This window comes from Notamacropus eugenii, chromosome 6 (assembly GCF_028372415.1).
Source record: "Notamacropus eugenii isolate mMacEug1 chromosome 6, mMacEug1.pri_v2, whole genome shotgun sequence".
Classification (NCBI taxonomy): Eukaryota; Metazoa; Chordata; class Mammalia; order Diprotodontia; family Macropodidae; genus Notamacropus; species Notamacropus eugenii.
Window position 1 is genome coordinate 174,379,413 of NC_092877.1, and position 10,060 is coordinate 174,389,472.

Sequence of the window (10,060 nt, forward strand, 5' to 3'; positions counted from 1 at the left end):
TGAGGGAAGGCACTAGAATTAAGAGCCTTTCTGAAAGATTCCTTATGGAAGATGGGATTTTAGTTGGGACTTGAAGGAAGCCAGGGAAGTCAGTAGGTGAAGATGAGGAGGGAGAGCATTCCAGGCATGGGAGATAGGCAGAGAAAATGCCTCAAGCCAAGAGATGGAGTGTCTTGTTTTTGGAAGAGCAATGAGGCTGGTGTCCCTGGATCATAAATTACATGGCAGAGGATAAGGCTTGAGAGGACTGGAAATTTGGGGGAGAGAGGCAGTAGCTTATAAAGAACTTTGAATACTAAATAGAGGACTTTGCATTTGATTCTGGTGATAGGGAGCCACTGGAGTTTATTGGGGATGGGGTTTAATAAGGTCAGATATGATCTTTAGGAAAATAACTTTGATAGCTGTTTGGAGGATGGATTGTAATAGGGAGAGACTTGAGGAGGGCAAACTCTCCAGCTGGCTATTGGAGTAGTCCAGAAATGAAGTGATGAGGGCCTGCACCAGAGGAGTGGTAACGTTAGAGGAGAGAAGGGAACATATACTCAAGAGATGTTGCAAAGCTGAAATCAATAGACCTTGAGTACAGATGGTGTGTAGTGAGTGGGGAGTGAAAGATAGTGAGTAGACTGAGGAGATTGAGAAGATATTGCCCTGGATAATAACAGGAAAGTTATGAGGTGAGGGAGTATTTACAGGGAAAGCTAATGATATATTGAATTAAAAGTGTCTCCTGGACATCAAGCTGGAGATATCTGAATGCCAATTGGAGATGAAAAGGCTGGAAGTCATCAATGTCTTGATTGAAATTTAACAAAAGGTAAACTGAGGCAATTTGCTGAGCAAGACATCATTTATTAATAGGGTGCAGAACCTATTAGTAAAGGGTTCTTATGGTCTGCCTCCAATGGTGCCAAAAGAGTGCATTTAGAGTGACAGGGCTTTTTAAACCCAGGTGTGTCTTTCTTCTGACTGGCCTTACAGTACATCATTTGGCCCTCCCCTGATAATATTGCTATTTCATTACATCTGACATTGTGGCAGTTGTAACTGATGGACATTTTAATGAAGAGGCTGTAAATAGTTCTCAACACCTTCCTATGAGTTCATTCCCCCTTTCCCCAAGGGAAGGACCAGTCCTCAGGTGAAAGGGTTAATGTGAAGCTAGGGCTGGCTTTCAGATGTGGCTGATTACCTCCTCTCTGACACTTAGAGGAGGCTAGTTGTTTTATGAGATCCAGCTGCTTCTAGTAATCTTAGCTACAAAAACATAAGTCATCTCAGTCAAATATCTCTGATTGGGTCTCTGTCAGGTAGACCAGGTCATCCCTAACTTTGGTCAGGAAAAACAAGGGCTCAAGCTGACTTCTGTGCTTATGGGGTAAACAGAGGCAAGGTGCCCTGCCCAGTCTGGTTACTGAGCAGATGCTTTGGGGCTGGGAGTGCTCATCTTAATCAAGATCATACCCTTCAGAAACGGCCTGTCTTTCAGAAATGGGATCTGTCCAAATGAGGAAAAGCATGTATCACAGAGAAATATTAATTATTAAATAATATAGTACAATATTAATTTTCCTCAACAGAGAGGTTGGGGAAAGATAGGTAGATCTGAAAATTATCTGCTAGATATCAGGCAGGAGACAAAAGCAGCAAAAGATGGAAGGCACATAGTTAGAAGGGAAGATAGGAGGTCTCATTTTACTCCTCCTCTTTGGCTCCAAAGGCTAGGCAGGAGATGCTGCAGCAGGTGATGGAAAGCCTGTCCAAAGGGAATGGTGCTACTTTTCACACCCAAGCCTGGAGATCAGGTGAAGCAGGAGGTAGAAGTCTCAGGCAGGGGAAAATCAAGTTGGCACCAAGGTAAGTTGAGCTGGCCCCTAGCAGCCTTTGTTCAAGGTACAGCAGGAGACAGAAGGCACAAATTACCAGAGGACTTCTCATCTGAGACTGAATATCAGATGAACATGGGAGCACAGCTTATAAATATCAGAATCAAAATTAGAACCCAGGTTTCTTGACTTGAAGTCCTTCAGGAGAAATATGAGAGTCTCATATGTATAAAATACTTTAAGTTTTGCAAAGTTTTACAAAGCACTTTCCTCCAAACAACCTTAATATATAAGTAGTATAAATATTATTCTCTTGTACACCCTCCCACCACCTCTAATATATTAGATTGTAAACTTTTTGAGAACGTGAATCATTCTACATGTAGTAGTACTCTGTTTAATTCTGACCCTATGAACAACCAAGCAGGTTTAAGCCTAGGAAAAAATTTATAATTCTGCTAGGGTGAATAGCCAGCATGGCTGCCTAGGTATTGGGGAACTGGACCGCAATGATTGGTATAATCCAAAGATTATTTATTTTGAATTAAGTGACAAAATAATAATTGTGTTGTCAACTCTTTGGGAAGGGAATATAACTAAGTGGAAAGGTAATAAAAAATTAAGACAATAAAGCTACTGTTTTGTGCTAATTACCTAAAAGCTTGAGGTCTTCTCAACTTTCTAGAGCTATCTGGGAAACAGGGTACTTGGAAATTAAATTATGAACTCCCTCCTCTACTTCTGATAAGTAGTTACTAAGTAAGATAAAATTGATTACAGAGAAAGCAGGATGGACTTTAGCAAGAGGACTTTTGGGCACTTCAACTACCAACACAATGTCAACAGAGACATAAACTTGTCCTGTTCATGTCAGAGACAGGATGCAGCCAGATTAGAACCACCATGAATAGTTATGGTTATATTCAGAGGGGCATATACCTGTACTTGGTGGGGAAGCCTTTGACAGCAGGTCTGTTTGTATGATGGACCAGAGCAGCTGTGTTGAAGTTTGAATTACAAGATAAGGAAATTACTACCAGTGAAAGATTTCTGGTTATAAGCCTAGAGGTATTTCTGTTAGTTATAGTCTGCTTCTCCTGTTTGTAAAGTGGAAGTCCTCAGTACAACTACGCCTAAGCCCCATGTCCTGAAGTCAGGTCCACAATTAAATACAGGAATAATTCTGGAAAATTGCTCTTACAGCAATGTAGAACGTCAGGAAATGTGTAAATCAGAAATTAATCAAATAGTATCTATCTGCTTCTGTTCTAGATTTGTGGGGCTAATTCCAAGGGCTGGAGATGTGATTAGGCCCTTTGACCAATTCCTCAACATATACCAGCAAATGCATTCTAAATGAATATTTAAATGGTAAGCATTACTTCCAACCCAACATAGCAGTCATATATATCCAGGGGATGTGCTGACAAATGCTAAACAACTGGCTTTCAAAATGAATGGAAGACACACTTTGAAATTAATCTATATTATTAACATTTTTCTCTATCAGTTTCTTAAGTTGTCACAGTCAACAAAACAATAAGTCAAACACATCAACAAACTGAAGCCTGATTTGTGGCATCTACAGATTTCCAAGGTATAAATTCTTATAGTGAAAATTGAACAATCAATCCTTTCAGACTGGTACAAACTGGTTCCAGCACTCACTGCACATGTTCCAATAGGGTTTATTGAACGATTTGAATGACATGCAGCTAAACTGTGAATGAAAAGCAAATGCAGAGAATTCAAATGCTGCTAAACTCCCATGGTGGATACTTCCAGATGAGGGCCACACTCTTCTAGTTCTGTAAAGATCTGTTCCTATGCTAGCCATGATAGTACAAGCAGTAGTATTAATGGAAGGGCAGCATAAGAATTCTTCAACAATAATGCCATTTGAAATCAGATTGCTCTTTCTTAAACAGAGGAAAAGCTCTGTTTTTGATTCCTAATTAATGAGGTTTCCTGTACTTGAAGTGTCTGATGATTTAAGAACACTAGTTGGGCAAGGCACTTGTGCCCAACTCTGGGACAGTATTTTTTGAATGCCAATAAGCCAGTGTGGATGAGCCTGACTCTGGACAGTTTTTTCCTTCTATGTGATTGATATTTGAGGTAGCTCAACCTTGGCACATATTCAAGATGCTTGGTAACTTTAGATGTAACTGTAAGGAGATCTGGGGGTAAGGAATGTGCAGCCCACTTTAGATCCTTTGAAATGCTCTCTGAGTGAAGCCCCAAATTAAGTTGACTAGGTGCATTCTTTTGTTTATGACTGATAAGGATCAGGTGCTTTGAACCAGACAATCTCCATTAATGGCATTTCTCTTATCTTGTGTTTTATGGACACTATTCTGTTATAATGCTCTCTTTTTGTTATGACATTCTCTTGTTTACGGATGACAGAAACCAGGCATTCTAGGGGCAATCTCTTGTTCTATGGGAACTGTAATTTTGGCTGACAAAGGACACAAGCAGCCTGAGTCAGGGGAAAGGGAAGATGGATGGATATGTAATCTGTAAGACCTAACTCCAAAGTGAGCTTATTTTCAAATGAACTCCCAAGTGTATGGACGCGTGCATGTCTGCCACTTTGAGAGAGATAAACATGCACATACAACCCAATTTGTTTGACTTTCTTAGAACAAACTCTTTTAAGGCTGACAGGAGTACTGAGAGGGAACAAAATGAAAGGAAAATAGGTCAAGTAGTTTATTATTCACAGGCACACGTGTATTCCCACATTAGCTGTGTTCCCCTTCCCCCCAAAAAAAACAAAAAGAAAGAAATAGATGAAAATATTCTTCAGTCTGTACTTCCCTCAATTCTCTATGTGGGGATAGATAGTGTGTTTCATCATTAGTCATTTGGAATTGTGGTTAGTCAGTGTGTTCATCAAAGTTCCTAAATCTTTCAAATTAAATTTTCTCTACAAGATTGCAGTTACTATATAAATTGCCCTACTGGCTCTGCTCACCATTTTGTTTCAGTGTATCCAAGCCTTCCCAGGATTTTCTAAAACAATCTCGTTTATAATTTTTTACTGCATAATAGTATTCTATCACGTTCTTATACTATAACATTATCAGCCATTTTCCAACTGATGGGAATCTTGGAGGGAAAAGTTCTTAAAACAAGACCAAATAAACGAGACAGACAGAAGTGAAGATAAATGATAAAATGGACAATTTTGATTATATAAAATTGTTGCTTTGGGGTTGAAATTACCTTATCCCATTTAACCCTCATATAGTTTTGGGTATCCCAAAAGTCTTCGGTGTAGAAGCTATGAAGCTTAAAGCTGCACTGAAGACTTTTTCAACACTCCATATTCATTAGATGAGAAGACAGACTGATCATTTACTAGGAGTGAACAAGATGCAGGCATTTCTCTAAGTTCAATAGAAAGTCTTGTCCTGTCGCCTGAGGGACTTGGCCAATCCTTCTTGGTTCTGTATAAAACAACTGAGCTAGTTGGAATCAGGAATTTGAGCCAGGAGAGAGTACCTCAGCCTCATTTCTCTTTTCCCTTAACTGAAAGAGGACCACCTATACTTCACAGACCCATAGGATTTTGGATTTCCTATCTTCTCATCAGTATTCTATCATTCTTCCTGGGACAACGGTGACTGGCAGCAACATCTGCTTCAGGAGACAAAAATATACTAGATGCTTTGAGAAAAGAGAGATTCAAGGCTGTTAAAGAAACACAGAAGAAAAAATGCAACATGCTTATGGGAAACATCATGAGTTTCCCTACAAAGGAGAGAAAAGAACTTTCAGCAATCAGGAGCTGTGGATTACCCCTTTGCTATATGTATTCCCCAAACTTCAACCCTTTCCCCATTGATCTCTAAATTCTAATAAGTCCTATGAATGACAACAGCTGTTCTAGCTTTATTCTAGTTTTCTGTGCAATTGTGTTCACTTGTAAGGAAACATTCTTTGCCTGTAAAACTTTTGCCTAGCTTTAGAGAAAAGAAAGATACACAATTTCCATTCATTTACATTGAGACTGAGGCAAAATTAAGTCTTATGAGTCTGACACTAGATATTAAAAGGAAAGCTTTCAAAGCAGTTTGCTCCAATCCCAAACATTCAGTCCTGATTTCTTAGAATTTGGCTCTCTTCCTTTGACCACAGTCATTGAAGAGAAAACCAAGAGATCCAAACTTGAACATTCAATGTTTTTTCCCCAAAGGGACTGAAGCACATAGGCTTCAAAGAAAAAAAAAACCTCATTATTCAAAAGGATAAGCATATTCCAGGCAGAATAAGGTAAATTGAATTCAAAGTTACATTTGTATTGGACTGAGGAAAAACAACATGATGTTTCAAACTACTGTTAGGAGCAAGAATGGTAAGAAACACAGTCTAACTTGTTTAATTACTATTTTAACTGTTCCTGGCATGAGAAGCAAAAGAAGGAATTCTGTTTCCATGGGATTAACACTACACTCCCACCTTTTCAGGAAAGATAATAGGATGTAAATTAGAAGTAACTGGTTCCACCTGGAGCTGTAAACTAACCAAACCAGGCTTCTGACCAAGTAAAAGATCAGAAGCTTGTATGCATGCTTAATGAGCTATTTACTATTATTACTATTTATTCCACACACCCCTGGAGTGCAGCTAGTTAATTTAAATGCTCATGCAATGCATGACAAGAAGGAAAGAATATATCTAGGAGAAGAACGTGAAATAGGTGTTTCAGGAAGTTGCATCCAATCAAAGGGGGGAAAGTGGGAAAATCTGAATTGGAAACAACAAATAAAAAGCCTTGTATTATTTGCCTTAACAAGTGTGCTCCTTTAGGGAGTTTCCCATTCACAAGATTGCAAAATAAAATAAGAACTTTCCGGTCTTCAGTGATGAGTATTATTCTTTTTAGGCTGAGCATTTTTAGAGCTTCACATTGGTGAAGCAAGAAATCACTGCCACAAGGAAAATATTTTCTTAGATGATAAACCATTGAATTGGAAAGATTATATTTCATCAAGACTTGTTTTGTTTCATTGAATTCAATACATTACATTTGCCTAGAAGGTGGAATTTCTAGTCTTTGGGCTCTGTGAAGGCTTTTCTCTTTTCCTCAATTGGTAGAAAGGATTTTCCTTTGGAGAACATTCACTGAAACAGAAGAACCCTTTTGGAGCTAACACAATCAAATTCATCTTTAAAAGTTTTGATACAGGGGCAGAGCCAAGATAGAGTGAAAGCAGGAACTCACCTGAGATTTTCCACAAATTCCTTCAGATACCTCTAAAAAGTGAATCTGAACAAATCCATTAGAATACAGAGTGTGGCAGATTTCCAGCCCAGGACAACCTGGAAAGTCTATGGGAAGGGTCTGGGGGAGCTTAGAGTACATGGGCTGTACCAGCACAGTCTTTGCCATAGCCGAGTGAGGGTGGCCCAAGTGAATTGAATCACCAGAGGCAGTGATTCCCAAACCTCTCAGCATAGAATGGTAGTCTGGCAAAAGTGAGTAAGAAAGAGAAGTGCAAGGCCCACAGCAGCAGAAGCAGCTACTCCTGGGACTATCAGCCCACAGACTAAATGTTTGAAAGTCACCTATCTGAACTTCTGGCAACCAAGATGGCAGAGTAATCTGCAAGTGCTCTCTTCCTCCCCTTGTTGACCTTGAAAAACCCAGAGAATATTGTCCCAGGAAAAATCCTGGAATAGTGGGGTCAGCAGAAGGGCTACAGCAGTCTTTTAACTTAGGAGGCTAGGGAGATTAATGTGAAGGGTCCTACTTGCTGCAGCTGAAAGGGACCAGTGCAGAACTGGAGGTGTCCCAGCAAGCTTCACCTCAGCTGACCAGCAGGAGATCCTGAGCCTTAGTGGGGTGGAGCCAGTAAATACCAACACCAGGACCCCAGGTGTGCCTTAGCACAACCAGGGTTATTGGACAGACACCAGCACAGGATGGGAGTCCACCAGCTATTGAGTCTGACCATGCTCTAGAGCATCCATAGGGGAGAGGATGGTCTCCAATGGTGAGACCACTCAGCCCCTACTCCTTACCCTGCAAGCTTCAGTATAACCCCGGGTAAACTCAGATAGACTTCACCTGGGCTTGGCCTTGGCACACACCAGCCAGCTCAGCACCAGGTAATCTATAGCATTATATTGCTTCTAGCTGAAAGAATCAGAGACCACAGCACACAAAGTAAGTTACCAGGCCCCTAGCTCCCAGCACAAGAAACGTTGGACAGAGCCCCTTGTGTCCTAGGAGCAGAGAACCACTTTAAAAGTCAGGGAAAAGGCAACCACCATGAGAAAGAGGCAAATTAGAAAAGCAAAGACCTTAGAATCCTACTATGGGGACAGGGGAGATCAAAATATGAATTCAGAAGAGGACAGAATTGACACTATACCCGCATCTGAAACCTCAAAAGGGAATATGAACTGGTATCAAGCCCAAAAACTGTTCTTGGAAAAGCTCAAGAAGGATTTTAGAAGTCAAATTAGACAGGTAGAAGAAAAATTGACCAATGATTTTAAAAATACAATTGACAAAATGAAAGAAAGAATTCACTGAAGAGAACAGGTCCTTAAAAAGTAAAATTGTCCAAATGAATAAGAAGGTGCAAAATCCAACTGGAGAAAAATAACTCCTTAAAAAAGAGAAATTGGACAAATGGAAAAGGAGGTAACAAGTTAATTGAAGAAAATAATTCATTAAAAATTAGAATTGGGCAAGTAGAAGCTAGTGACTCTATGAGGCATGAAGAGTCAGTCAAACAAAAGCTAAAGAATGAAAAAGTACAAGAAACAATAGAATATCTCACTGGAAAAACAATTGCCCTGGGAAATAGATTCAGGAGAGAAAAATCTAAGAATTATTGATCTACCAGAACACCATGATGGAAAAAGAGCCTAGACAGTATCTTACAAGAAATCATCAAGAAAAACTGCCCTGAGGTCCCAGAATCAGAGGGTAAAATAGTCATCTAAAGAATCCACTGATCACCTCCTGAAAGAGATCCCAAATTGAAAATGCTAAGGAATATTGTAAACAAATTCCAGAATTATCAGATCAAGGAGAAAATATTACAAGCAGCCAGAAAGAAACAATTCAAATATCGAGAAACTACAGTGAGAATCACAGAGGATCTTGTTGCTTCTATATTGAAAAGTCAGAGGGATTGGAATATGATATTCCATAAGACAAAGGAGCTTGAACTACAATCAAGGATCAACTACCCAGCAAAACTGAACATAATCTTTCAGGCAAGGAGATGGACATTCAGTGAAATAAGGGATTCTCAGACCTTCCTGATGAATAGGCCAGTGCTCAATGGAAAATTTGATCTTCAAATGATTTTGATTACATTTTGATACAATGACAATAACAGTGAGGATCTAGGAAGTCAAATAACTTACTGTAACACCAATAAACACTCTTGAAGGTTGCTGCTGTAAATATATATTCATTTAATGGGTCTAATTATAAGGTACAATAAGTCCTCTATTTACTCAAAACTCAGCCTTATTCAAGAAACTAAAGCATTCATGATATAACATTACAACATAACAACTTATTACCAGATTGGCCACATGGCTTTAAACAAAACATATCAATCAATATATCCCAAAATACTTGTTTTTACAATCAGGGCCAGGGTCTTCCCTAGCACAACAAATCCCCAGGGGTAGCAGAAAACACAACACACTCCATCCTTTGGTTACAATAGGCTACAATCCCTTCAATTAAAATAAAGTGTCCAAATCCTAAAAATCTTCTTGGGAGCATGTCATTTCCATGCTGCTGTTGGAGGCTCCCATCTGGCGCTCTCAGGTGCATGCATGCTCAAATGAGCCAAAGAGTCCAAGTCTTAACATTACTCCAGTCCCTGCTTTCAAGTTCTGAGAGGATGAATGGGTGACAAAGCCAATAGGGTGGGTCTCTGGGAGTATGACATTTCCCCCACCCACCATAAACAACTCCAACTTCTGGATCTGAAACCACTGGGGTTGTGTGTCAAGAAAGCAGTCTTATTGCTCTTGCCCTGCTGAATTTCCATTCAGGGTTGAGTCCCAAGCTCTGTGGCCCTTCCCCCTCCTGCAGGTCCATGGGCTGCCCTCTTCAGGCTGGGTTCTCACCCAAGCACCTCTCTTGCTCCATGTCTCAGCTCCACTCCAAGCTCTCCCTGCTCTTGCCTGAGTTCAGGCACAGCAGGTTTTAGGGGCTCCTGACCTCAGCTTCTGTCTCTGGGAAA

General features: G+C 40.0%; 1 long non-coding RNA gene across 1 annotated transcript; it reads left to right on the top strand.

The window, feature by feature from the left end:
* Positions 1 to 727: 727 nt before the first annotated feature.
* LOC140512489 (uncharacterized) lies at positions 728 to 5,715 on the top strand. The gene is made up of 4 exons (XR_011969773.1): positions 728 to 820; positions 1,724 to 1,860; positions 3,102 to 3,200; positions 5,395 to 5,715. It is a non-coding gene; the product is annotated as an uncharacterized lncRNA (long non-coding RNA).
* The last annotated feature ends 4,345 nt before the right edge of the window (positions 5,716 to 10,060 follow it).